The sequence below is a fragment of the Neomonachus schauinslandi genome, chromosome 2 (assembly GCF_002201575.2).
Source record: "Neomonachus schauinslandi chromosome 2, ASM220157v2, whole genome shotgun sequence".
NCBI classification, from domain to species: domain Eukaryota; kingdom Metazoa; phylum Chordata; class Mammalia; order Carnivora; family Phocidae; genus Neomonachus; species Neomonachus schauinslandi.
This window is the reverse complement of record NC_058404.1, coordinates 14,237,083-14,248,087: the sequence shown is the minus strand read 5'-3', so window position 1 is coordinate 14,248,087 and position 11,005 is coordinate 14,237,083. Positions and strand designations below refer to the sequence as shown.

The following is an 11,005-nucleotide window of genomic DNA, read 5'->3' as shown; positions in this document are numbered from 1 at the left end:
CAGTGATCTAAACTTCCCATGGGCCAGGCATAATTTCTGATCTTCCGATGTCCATACCCACCTGAGGATTAAAATTATTTAGGTCGAAGAATGGATTGTTGCAGAAGGACCCAAGGATGCAGAGGAGGTAGTTCTCCTATTTGTGACACTGGTAAGAAGTTTTAATATTCATAGTTCAGTTGTTTCTGTTCTTTAAAGTAAGGCCACTTAAAGAAATGGCGGTTTCAGCAAGTCATGGGCCGGGAGGCCTTGCCTAAGACTCAGTGTGAGGACTGGAGCTCCAGCAGCCAGTGACCCCTGATGAGTTGAATTACAGATCATCATTGGCAGAGGCAGGCACAATATCCCGGGGCCCGGGGCTTTTTGGATCCAGGATCACACTTACAGGAAAAAGCTTGTCACATTTAGACCAATTGATGGGTGCCCATGAATTCTGAAAAGACCTAGAGCTAGCCCAATTTTTCCTTCCTAACTGTTGGAGGGGTCTAAAGCCATTTCACCATGAGAGTATATGCATCTCCAAATAGTTATTGAATGTCTGCTGTGCATCAGGTGGATTCCCTGGTGGTTCCTAGTTTTCAGTTAAAGGTGACCTCGATGGCTACGTAATAGAATCGTTCATTTGATGAAGCTCAACTTTGCCAACTTTTTTTTTTTTTTGGTCTGATAATTGGATTCATCATTACTTTCTGACTTACCAAAATGGCACCTCTAGAAGAAAACAGTATTTGAGCTCATTTTATTTTGAGTAATAAAGTAGTTCTACATCCATCAAAGACTATTTTGATTAGAAATTAAGAGTTGGTATAAGGAGTAAATCCTTAAGCAGTGATTGAAAAAAAATCTGTCTCCTAAACAAGTTTTCTTATCAATGTGTCCTTAATTACGACTGACCCTGTTACCAGATGGTAACTTCCACATTGAAATATTTCTCATAATGAGCCTTAGAATTGACATTTTCTACACCTTGTCACAGTATACATAATCTGAAGAATACAGAACTATTTTGATTTTTTCATGTAATGATGAGAAACACAAATGCTGACCTGACATACATTCACATACAATTTTTTCCTTTCTCATTTAACTCAACATATTGGTAAATCCAAAGGAACTGCTATCATCACTTGATGGAACATACTGTATTAGTATTTCCAAAGTTTGTTCCAACCCATTTCTTCTTATATACTCTAAACATCTTCATTATGTTGTTTGATGAGATGGATCCACAAGAAGACAGAGAGGTGCCCAAGATCAGTCCAACTTCCAGCCAGTCGGGTTTGTCATGTGGTGGTTCTCAAACACAGGACTTCGCCCTCCCTGAGGAGCCGCTCGGGAGCCTGGCCAGGCCAACAGCCCGACCAGGTGCAACGATGCAGATGGTGCCATCTTGCCGAGCTGGCTCTGGCTACCTCTTTGCTAAGCTAGAGAAAACACTGCCCATGTTCCTGTGCACTTTCTCTGGGGTTGAGTTGTCTACTTTTAGTGTCCACATCCTCTGAGTAAGGCCAGTGGGAAACGGACAGGGGGCAGAAGTGAATGTCTGCAGGTGTCCGGCTCTTACTCCATTTCCAGGGTCAGAGATTTTAAAAGATTTTAAAGGTCTTTTGTTAAATTGAGTTCAGTATTTCCAAAGAAAATGGGGGGAGGGGTTCTCTATACCACGTGCTCACCACTCAGTGGTGGAATTCCTAGGTGGAGCCCATGGGGCTCACAGGCCTGGGGCCTAGGAAAAGGTGCTGCCCCTGTTTGTTGTAGCCAACTGCTGAACCTCTTCTCTCCCACCCTGCGCTCCCTGAACCCCAGTCTCTACCTTCTCTTGCCTGCTGCTATTCTCTCTCTGTGTTTTGTTTTGTTTTGTTTTTTTAAGATTTTATTTCTTTATTTGACAGAGAGAGAGCACAAGCAGGGCAAGCGGAAGAGGGAGAAGCAGGCTTCCCGCTGAGCAGGGAGCCCGATGCGGGGCTCGATCCCAGGACCCTGGGATCACGACCTGAGCCAAAGGCAGATGCTTAACCAACTGAGCCACCCAGCCGCCCCACTCTCTCTCTGTTTTTAAATATACTTTTTAATGTGGTATAATGCACGTAAACGTTATCATCTTCAGTGGTATTAAGTACATTCATATCTTGCAACCATCACCACCATCCATCTCCAGAATTCGTTTCATCTTGCAACATTGAAGTTCTGTCCCCATTAGGAGCTAACTCCCCATTCCCCCTTCCTCTCAGCCCCTGGCAACCATCATTTTGCTTTCTGTCTCTGAATTCAACTACCTTAGGTACATCATAAAAGTGGAATCATATAGAATTTTCTCTTTGTGACTGGCTTATTTCACTTAGCCAGTAATGCCTCCAGGGTTCATCCACGTTGTAGCATGTGCCAGAACTTTCCTTTTGAAGGCTGAGTAATATTCCACTGTATACCATATTTGGTTTATCCATTCATTTGTTGGTGGACACTTGGACTTTTTCCAGCTTTTGGCCAAATTTTCTCTTGAATGTCCCAGTGTTTCTTTAGAACCTGGCATCATCCACTTGGGCCCCTGAGTGCCTTCCTTCCTACACTAGTCACCTGAACATCCTGGATGGAGGAGTTTATGTATATATATGTGTATATGTGTGTATATATATGTGCATGTATATGTGTATATACGTACATTTAAAAAACAAAACAGCCTTTCCAAGATGTGTTTCCTTTGCCCACCCACAGGCTCCTCTACATCTCTCGGAGTGAGCTGGATCCTTCCTTCTCTGTAAAGTCTCCCCAGGCCTTTCTCAGCTCAAAATGACCTTTTTCTTTGAAATCCTGCAGCAGTTATTGTCAGCAATGATCTTTTTGGCAATGAATCATGCACTGTTTTATGACATCTCTTCTACTGTCTAGAACTGTTATTAAAACACTTCCTTTAACTTTCCGCATTGCTCTCTTACTGCGCTAACTAGATGATTAACTCCACTAGAGCAGGTGCTGTGTCCTGTGTATCTTTGGGCCCCACTGGCTCCCATCCCACGCACGTGTTTGCCCTGTACCTCACACACAGGTATTTAATACAAACGTTTAATATTTCTATTTAAAAGTTATGAACCTCATTGCACTTTAATTCAGTGAAGTAGCTGATCAGGAGCCAACTTCCTAAATTATTTTTTTCTGTACTGATTTCCTTGTGAATGTCTTGAAAAAAATGGTCAAATAGAGTGTAAGAAATCTTCCTGTTAGCATCCAGGGTTAATGGGCACATATATCTTTTGAGAGAGAAGGGAGATTACTATTTGAATGTCTTATTTTTAACTTCAGTGTTTCAGATAAAGCATTCTTATATATGGTTTTGAATTAGGAATTTGGCAATAATATACACTCTTGGCAGAACACCCAGAGATGGTGTTTCCATTTAAACCCATCTGAGTAGAGGATGTCTTGACCTTTTTAGGTCTTAAATCACGATAGAATGCTTACTGTTGCAGGGGTTCTTTATGTTAACTTTTGTTAATGAAACTTGTTACATCTTCGGTATTGTTAAAAATGCCATTTCGCCCACTTTTTTTTTTTAAAGATTTTATTTATTTATTTGAGAGAGAGAGAATGAGAGACAGAGAGCATGAGAGGGAGGAGGGTCAGAGGGAGAAGCAGACTCCCCGCCAAGCAGGGAGCCTGATGCGGGACTCGATCCCGGGACTCCAGGATCATGACCTGAGCTGAAGGCAGTCGCTTAACCAACTGAGCCACCCAGGCGCCCCTCGCCCACGTTTTTAATGGGCATTTTGTTATGGGATTGCTTTCTCTGCACAGTGGTGCACGGTATACACCCTTTCTATTTATTCTCCTGCCTCTTCCCATTTTCTCCTGAATAAGCAAGCATCGGTGGTATGCGCGGCTGTAAGTAACAAACACCTGACTCTCAGTGGCTTAAACAAATAGTGTATTTTTTCCTCACATAATAAGAAATAACAGAGGTAAGCGTTTGGTGGAGTTGGTTCAGCCGCTCAGCAAGGACCTAGGCTTTTTAAATTTTCACTTGGCTCTTCTTAGCATTATGGCTTTCGGTTTGTTTTGTCAAGCTCCGGGCGTCTCCACGCGACGCGAGTACAAGGAGATGGGAGGTGGGGGTGGGCGGGTCCTTTTATAAGGAAAGCAGAGCCTTTCCCAGAAGCCTCGGCAGCCTCATCAGGCGTTCGCTTCTGTCTCATTGGTCCCGCGCAGATCACGTGACCACCCTCGGCTGCAAGGGGAGGCTGGCCGAGTACTTGCGTTCCAGGGTCTGTAGGGGAGGCTGCAAGGGAGAAGGGGCTTAGTAGCGGCTGTTAGTAATGACGTTGGCTGTAATATACACCTGGCTTGGGAAATTGCATCTCAAATTACGCACTTTACTTAGCTGTTTTTCACATAGTAGGTGTTAAAATATCTGCTTAGTTGGAGAGTGACATCTGCTTCATGGAATTTTGTGGACCTTTGTGCTTTCAAAACTCCTGTGTAAAAAATTCTTCATTTCTTAGTTGGGCAAAACTACAAAAAACACATGTGCACCCGTGTGCACACACACACACCATTTGAGGGCAAGTTATATAATGGACTTTGCACCCTAAATACTGTGTGTCTTTCTTAAGAATGGGGATATCTTCGTCTATAGCCATAGCATATTTATCGACTTCAGTAAACTTAACACTGTTACAGTACTTTACCATTCACATTCCAATTTTGGCAGTTGGCTTAAAATTTTTCTTTATAGCGCGGAAGTACAGGATCCAGTCCAGAGGTTGTAATTCCATTTAGTTTCGTGTGGCTTTAGCTTCTTTGACCCGGAACATTTGCGCGGTGGCCCTGCTTATCTTCGGAGAGCCCTTTTCTCCTGCTGTCTTAGATTCCTTAGAAGCAGCAGTTTTCAAACTTTTTGGTCTTAAGGCCCCTTTCCATTTTTTTTTTTTTAAGATTTTATTTATTTTTTGACAGAGAGAGACACAGCGAGAAAGGGAACACAAGCAGGGGGAGGGGCAGAGGGAGAGGGAGAAGCTGGCCTCCTATTGAGCAGGGAGCCCGATGCGGGGCTCGATCCCAGGACCCTGGGATCATGACCTGAGCCAAAGGCAGACTTAACGACTGAGCCACCCAGGCGCCCCCCCCCCCCCCTTTCCATTCTTAAAAGGCCCTTTTCCACTCCCTTTATTAGGCAAGATAAAAAAACAACTACCGGGCAAGATAAAGAAGTACTAAGGATATAACGCACAGCATGATAACTACAGGTAACACTGCTGTATGATATATAGGAAAGTTGCTAAGAGAGTATATCCTAAGAGTTCTCATCAGAAGGGAAGAAAATTAGATTATTCCTTGTTAAAAAAAAGAAAATTGACCCCAAAGCACTTTTGTTTATGTGGGTTATAGCTATCGATATGTACCATGTTAGAGATTAAAACGAGTTTTAAAAATGTTTTAATTCATTTCAAATAACAATAATAAACCCTTTGTATGTTAACACAAATACTGCTTTGAAAAACTATTTTCCAAAACAATAAATGGTATTTAGTGAAAAGAGTAACATTGTCTTACAACTTTTTTAATGAGTTTTAATAGAAAACAGATTCTCATTTCTGTGAGTGCTTGCTGTCTGGTGATATTTTAGTTGAAGTATGTGAAGAAAATCCAGCTACTCATAGATATGTAGCTGGAAAAGGGAGGAGTATTTTAATAGCCTTTTCAGAAAATTGTAAATATTTTTCTTGTCTTTTAAAGATTTTCTTTGGTTTTTTGAGAGAGAGTGAGAGAGATCACAGAGTGGGAGGGAGAGGGAGAAGCAGACTTGCCACTGAGCAGAGAATCTGATGCAGGGCTCCATCCCAGGAACCTGAGATCATGACCTGAGCTGAAGGCAGACATTTAACTGACTGAGCCACCTAGGCACCCCATAAATATTCTCTGATAACCACACCACAATTTGATAAATGGTACTTTTCTTAAGATGAGTTGCTATGTGAAATCCGAAACCATATCAGTGAACATTTCCTGTTACCTTACATTAAAATCCAGTCGTCTATCTTCTACATTGAATTGATGTTTTACCGATGCATGATATAACATTGGTCATTTGGAGAATGCTGGTTCACTAAGTTAGGTAGATCTTCCAAATGTTAATACATTTCATTATACCGTATCCCCAAATCACGCTTATATAAATATCACAGCTGATCTTGTTAGAAAAGTCTTTTAAGTATTGGGAAACAGTCAATGGACTCATCTGGCTCACAGTGCCAGATAACAAGTTTTCCAAAACTCTAATTTCATTTTATCTTCAAAGCTTGAGTTTTATCATTTCATTTTCCTTAAAGTGATAGGCTTACTTTGTTTATTTTCAAGAAAACTTTTGTCATATACCCAAACCTGGATAACCGTGGTCTGTCAGTCTTTCTGGTGAACATGTTCCATGAGCTAAGAGGCTAGTTTGGCTTGCAACTCAAACAACCGAGCATGTGCTTTCCCTGGCGACAATCACTGACCACCACAGGTACTTTGTGCCCGATTCCCATCTCATCCAGGGAATGTTAGAAAGACTCAAGGGTTAAGATTTAGTGCAAATAATACCTTTTTCAGGCATCACCAAGGACATTCTTAGGTGAAATGGGCCTGTTTTCTTCTTTCTTCGTGTCTGTCCCCAGTGTGTAGTGATGATCCATAGGAGCACAAGTTGGTACCCCGCTTTGATTCAGCAGCACTTTACCCACCACTGCTTTGTCTCATCCATGCAAATATCAACACAGTGAAAAGGGCAAATCCCATTTCATGTCAGTAGTATAATGAAAATAGTTGTGACAGTGTGGAACCCCTGAAAGTCTGCAGGACCATGCTTTGAGAACTGCTGCCCTCGATGACAGTGTGGTGCCAGCCTGACGGGCACTTGGAACTGTCTGTTCGCTGTCGGCTTGGCCCTTTGTATTTATGCATTTCTTGGCCTGGTGACATGGTCTGAGATTTTTTTTTTTTTTTAAGAGTTGATCCTCCCCAGCTGCCCCCCGCCATAATTTTTATCTCCTCTAATATCATAGTGAGTATGCAAGGTATGATTAATATCTTCACTTTAAGGGAAGAAAAAATAGACCAAACCTTGATACATACCAGGCTAGCTTGGTTTGCTGCAGCTCAACAAATGAAACAGTCCATTATGGTTTTGCAAATTAGAATATCACAGACTAGGGGCACCTGGGTGGCTCAGTCGTTAAGCGTCTGCCTTCGGCTCAGGTCCTGATCCCAGGGTCCTGGGATCGAGCTCCGCATCAGGCTCTCTGCTCAGCGGGAAGCCTGCTTCTCCCTCTCCCGAACTCCCCCTGCTTGTGTTCCCTCTCTCGCTGTGTCTCTCTCTGTCAAATAAATAAATAAAATCTTAAAAAAAAAAATATCACAGACTCTCTTCTTATTTAATGCCCCTGTGTTCAAATGTTAATAAAAGACAGTGCATTGAATCAAGTTAACAGCATTGTATTTCAAGAGGATGGAGGGTTCCGCTGGAGCCTGTCAGCCACCCAGGCAGGCTACTGGAAAGGTGGGCTCTGAGTTCTAATGAAAACTCGGTCCCCCTACTGGGGCCTTCTTCTTTCCTGCTTCCTTTTCACTGAGTAGGGACAATAGTTTCTTTCTAACTCCAGATGAGTCTTATTTGGCCATCTTCGAGGTAGAGTTAGAGCTTTTAATTATCTCTGGCAGCCCGAGAAGAGGCGATAAGCAACAGAGCCATCAACACTTGAATAACACATGTTGGCGCTGATTAGCGCGGCTGGTTAGAGCAAGGACTAATGAGGCCGAGGTCACGGACGCGGCCCCGCAGCCCAGGTAGCCTGGCCACCCTCCGAACTGCAGCCCCCGCCCAGGCAGCTGCCTCGCAGATGCTCATGGCCTTCTGGAAGGGGGCCAGGGAGCCATGAGCCAGCAGTCAGCACGGGCTCCTTTTGTTTAAAACCAAACAAAATAAAAACAGGTTCTCTAATGTACCACCCCCTGTGATCCCTCTCTAGGAATATCGGACTTAATTATTCAAATTTAATTTGTTAGCTATTTGGTGGTTAATTTTTTAAAAACCTAATGATTTATTAGCATTTTTATAAGCAACATTTAGTATCTATTAATGAGAGTTCAAATGGATCAACTATTTAATTTCTTAATGAAATGAATCAGGAAAGTATTACTTAGAAGAAACTCCATACTGTGAGCGTGTTCTCCGCATGCTTTGTGACCTTGATTCCTTCGTCCTAGTCGAGGAGTCAGAAATGGGGGGGGAAGCAGGGAGTTGATGGAGTGCCCCCGCCCGCAGCGCTGGCTTCTGAGAGGGGAGCACGGGCTGGGGAAGGGGCCACAGTGCAGCTCTCCTTTAGCCCCCAGATTTCACAGAGTGATGCCCAGGACTCTGTGTCCGCTCACCTCCCTATACCATATCCCCGGGGAAGGTGCCGCCAGCTGTAAGGAAAGTGCCTGCCTGAAATACGCATGCGCGTCACTCCAGCTCTGTGCAGCCCTCGGATGCACCTCCATCCGCCCTGGCATATTTTGATGAAGCAACTACTACTATCTTTAAAAGCGGGAGGAAGCAGGAGCTGGGGTTGGAAATGCAGCTGCAGCTTGTGGCAGAGAGGAAAGAGGTACTGAGCTGCACTGGGACAGGGACGCCCCCTCCCTCCCCGGTATAGGGTTCTTCATCGAACAGCAGCGGCACCCTGAGTTCAGAGCAGTACTGAGGGCTAGGTGCGTGGCTACAGAAAGGACTCAGTGTGGAGCGTGTCTCCCCCATCACAGAACACTCAGGTTAATCTCGTCCGCGGCGGTGTGAAGAGAGGGGCAGAGCACCCAGGCTAGGCGGGTGGAGGCCCGGGCGCGACCTCCAGGCCCCGCCCCTTCCGGTTTGCAGCCCGGATGTGGGTCTCCAGGCCAGAGCAGATTTTGAGAGTCAGTCCCTGGCCCCTCCGGGGAAGGGCAACATGCTGCCTTGGAAGCCCAGTTTAGTTGAGTAAAGGATTAGTTGTTTCAGCCCCCAGTGGCGGCGGTTGGCGGTGAACTCTGGGCTCGGAACACTCTCGAGGTGCTTTGGCCCAATTAGGAAGTCAGCGGGAACCTCTGGCGCGGGCAGCCATGTTACCTACTGTCTGATGTGCCAGCCTGCTGTAGTGCAGTCACTCCGCCCAACTGGGATGATGTTTCAATTTAGAGTCCTGCTCAGTCAGGACTCTTTAAGAGGCTCATTGTCGGGGAGTGGGCTTCCTGCCTGTCTGCTCTCTCCTCCTGCCTGTCCTCTCTTGGACACGACGGTGACATTGCTCACCGGCCAAGTGAGTTAGTGTCCCTGGACTACGCTTGGCAGGGTTCCACCCTCTCAGGAATGGCAGCAGCTTTGCAGGGGAGATCTGAGGCTCTCGAAATGCAAGCTGGGCGCCTGGACAGAGCGCCGTTTGCCGAATCCGCGCTGGGGGCTGAGCAGCGGGGCACAGTTGTCCCCAGAGGGTATTAGGGTTTCCAAGCATCTGGTCTCGCACTTTTTCTTTGTGGGAAAGGAGTGTGCAGTTAAGGGGCTTCTCCGGGGTTCCACAGTTTGAGAGGTAGAACCAGGAGAAGAATACAGCCTTCCCAACTCGGAGGCCAGTGCCCTGGCGGGGAAACTGGGCTAAGTATCATGCCTTGAAGCTGGCTCTGCGGCTGAAGCAGGCACGAGGGAGCCACTCTAGGGCTTTCCATCATGGCTGCATGTCCCACCTCCCCTCTACCCTCCTGGTCTTGATGCTCCGGCCTTGCTGTGTTGTTTCTTGAGCACTCCTTCCCAGGTCAAAGCTGCCGCACTTGCTATTTCTCTTTCCTGGACGGAAGTTCCCTCCCCGGCCCTTCCCATCTCCGCAGTTAGCTCAGTCCTCCTCCTCCAAGACGCCTACCCTGCCTCCCTGCCCTCCCAGCAGCCCCACCCCTCAGTTTCTACTAGAGCACCCAGTTGCCTTCCATCCTCATTATTCTGTCTGTTGGCTTTTTTTGTTTTCTACTTGTCTCCCCCCAAGACAGCAGGGGCAAAGTCTCTCTTCTTCTCTGTCGACTCCCTAGTGCGTAGAACAGGGCCTGGGTGGGGAGCAGTTCTGAATAAATAGGTTTTTGTTTCATTTTGGGTTTTTTTAAAAGATTTTATTTATTTGTCAGAGAGCACAAGCAGGGGGAGTGGCAGGCAGAGGGAGAAGCAGGCCCCCTGCTGAGCAGGGAGCCCCATGTGAGGCTCCCTCCCAGGACCCTGGGATCATGACCTGAGCCGAAGGCAGATGCTTAACTCACTGAGCCACCCAGGCGTCCCTGAACAAATAGGTATTAAATGACTAATGGAGTGAAGGGATGAACTTATCTCTGGAAGTCTTGGTCAGAAACGCTCCCTGTAGTTCAGGCAGACTCTCTTTTCCCCCTCCAAGGGCGGAGGGGAAACGTCATAGCGGGAGGGGTGGTGTAAAGAGATTCTGCTTGCCATACACAAGGTGCTTCCCAGAGAGGTATTTATGATTCTACCCTTGGTGGCTGCTTGGCATCTACCCGGCAGGCACCCCGTTGTACAGCTCCTGGGAGCACCGCCCTCTGGTTTCTCTATGAATGATGCCCCTGCTGTGTTCCTCAGAGGCTTTCTTACCTTAGAGTAGGGCTGACTGAGGTCAGGCCAATGACAGCAGAGGCAGACTGAAGTTCTGGACCCTGGCCTCAGATCTTGTCCTGGAGTGGGACAGCTGGAGGCGGGGACAGGTCAGCTAGAGCTTTGAGATAGGCTCAGAGGAGTTAGAATCAAATAGTGAGTGAGGAGTCTCAGTAATTGGGTTCAGGGATGATGGACGTAGGGAGAGCCATCGATTGTCCGAGACACAGTGGGCAAGAGAGGGGAGAAGCCCAGAGTGAGGATGACTGGAGGCCCACGGGAGCCAGTGAGGGGCACCCAGGAGCGGGCCATCTAAATGGGCAGTGGGGAGAGGTTGTCAGCAGGTGACGGGGCCCCGGCCACTAGGGCAGGGCCTGGAGA

General features: G+C 46.3%; 1 pseudogene; it reads right to left on the bottom strand.

The window, feature by feature from the left end:
- Positions 1-1,083: 1,083 nt before the first annotated feature.
- LOC110584121 lies at positions 1,084-9,708 on the bottom strand (annotated as a pseudogene).
- Positions 9,709-11,005: the final 1,297 nt, after the last annotated feature.